Below are 1,967 nucleotides of genomic sequence, written 5' to 3'. Positions count from 1 at the left end.
AAAAAAAACCTTCAACAAATTTAGAAGTATTAAAATCACATAGAGAATATTTTCTGGCCATGAAAGATTTAAAGATCAATCAAAAACAGAAATGTAACTAGAAATTCCCCATATGTTTGAAAATTAAACAACACAATTTTAAATGTCTCCTGGGTTAAAGAGGAAGACATCAGATGTTAGAACATATTTTGAATTAAATAAAAATGATAACATCTTATCAAAATGTGTGGGATGCGTTAAAATAGTGCTTAGAGAGAAATTTACAGCATTAAATGCTTATATTAAAAATAAAACAGGCCTGCTGGTACTTACCACAGGCTGTGTTCTTACACTGACTGTACAGAAATAGGAGGCAGAGTAAACCCACCCCATATACACCTCAGCTCAGGCTCTTTGCCTGGTTTGTATTGTGAATGGGGAGACAGTGGGAAAAAAAAAAAATAATAAAATAAATAAATAAATAAATAAATAAAAATAAAAGAGGTCTCAAATCAATGATCTAAATTTCTACTTTAATAAACTAGAAAAAAGAGAAAATAAACCCAAAGCAAGCACAAAGGAAGAAAATAATCAAGAAGGGGAAAAAATAGAACAGGTAAATAGTAAAGAAAATCAATGAAACCAAAAGCTAGATCTTTGAGAAGATCTATAAAATTTTAACCTCTAGTTAGGGAGGTAATCTTGTTAGCCTCCAGCCTGGTTTCTAAGGAACAGAACAGGGAAGATGCAAATTACCAAAATCAGATACAAAAGAAGGAATATCCCTACATATACCCTATGGATAATAAAGGTGTTTTAGTTTTCAATCCCTGCCATAATAAATCATCACAAATTTAGTGACTCAAACAAGACTCATTTATTATCTCACAGTTCCATAGGTCAGGAATTTGGGTGCGCTCAAATGAGTTGTCTCCTTAGCAGTGGTTCTCAGCCTGTGGGTCGAGACCCCTTTGGCGGTCGAATGACCCTTTCACAGGGGTCGCCTAAGACCATCCTGCATATCAGATATTTACATTACGATTCATAACAGTAGCAACATTACAGTTATGAAGTAGCAACAAAAATAATTTTATGGTTGGGTCACAACATGAGGAACTGTATTTAAAGGGCCAGAAGGTTGAGAACCACTGCCTTAGAGTTTCATAAGACTGAAATCAAGGTATTTACTAGGCTGGCTTTTATTGGGAGGCTTTGGGAAGGAAGAACCTGCAGACAGCTCATTCAAGTTGGCAGAATTTGGTTCCTTGAGATTGTAGGATTGAGGACCCTGTTTCTTTGCTATCACTGGGGTTTCTCACAGCTCCTGGAGACCACCCACATTTCTTTTCACATGAACCTGTCCATCTTCAAGCCAACAATAATGCAGAGTCCTTCTGAGTCTCAAATATCTCCGACTTTGTCTTCCACTATCAGCCAGTGGAAAACCTTCTTTTAAAGGGTGCATCTACTTAGGACTGGTCCACCCAGATAACCTCCCTATCTTAAGATCAACTTACTAATAACCTTAATTTTATCTGCAAAATCCCTTTGCTGTGTACGGTAACATAATCATGGAAACAATGCTTATCATATTCACAGGGGAGGAAATTATGAAAAGGCAAGCACAATTGAGGGCCAATGGTGGTCTTAGAATTCTGCTTACCACAATATTATGAATAACTATATTCTCATAAATTTGACACTTAGATGAATTGATAAATTCCTTAAAACATATAAAGTGCTATACTTTCAACAATAAAGAATATATATGTACATATATATAAAGTGCTAAAGATCAATTAAGAGTACATGTATTTATAATGAATATTCCTGTATTCATTAAAGAAATAGAATTTATAGTCTAAAACCTTTTGAAAAAGAAAATTTCAGGCACAAATAACTTTAATGACATATTTTAGTAAATGTTTGCTAAACACATAATACCAAGTCCTCACAAAATCTTTTATCATACAAATGAGGAGGACACA

General features: G+C 34.3%; 1 non-coding gene across 1 annotated transcript; it reads left to right on the top strand.

Annotated features, from left to right (window-relative positions):
* Positions 1-295: 295 nt before the first annotated feature.
* Positions 296-427, top strand: LOC139013377 (small nucleolar RNA SNORA51). The gene has a single exon (XR_011472026.1). It is a non-coding gene; the product is annotated as a small nucleolar RNA SNORA51 (small nucleolar RNA).
* Positions 428-1,967: the final 1,540 nt, after the last annotated feature.

This window comes from Myotis yumanensis, unplaced genomic scaffold (genome assembly GCF_028538775.1).
Source record: "Myotis yumanensis isolate MYYU_CA2020_CCGP unplaced genomic scaffold, mMyoYum1.0.hap1 SCAF_6, whole genome shotgun sequence".
NCBI classification, from domain to species: domain Eukaryota; kingdom Metazoa; phylum Chordata; class Mammalia; order Chiroptera; family Vespertilionidae; genus Myotis; species Myotis yumanensis.
The sequence above is the reverse complement of the archived record's forward strand: the minus strand, read 5'-3'. Positions and strand labels throughout refer to the sequence as shown.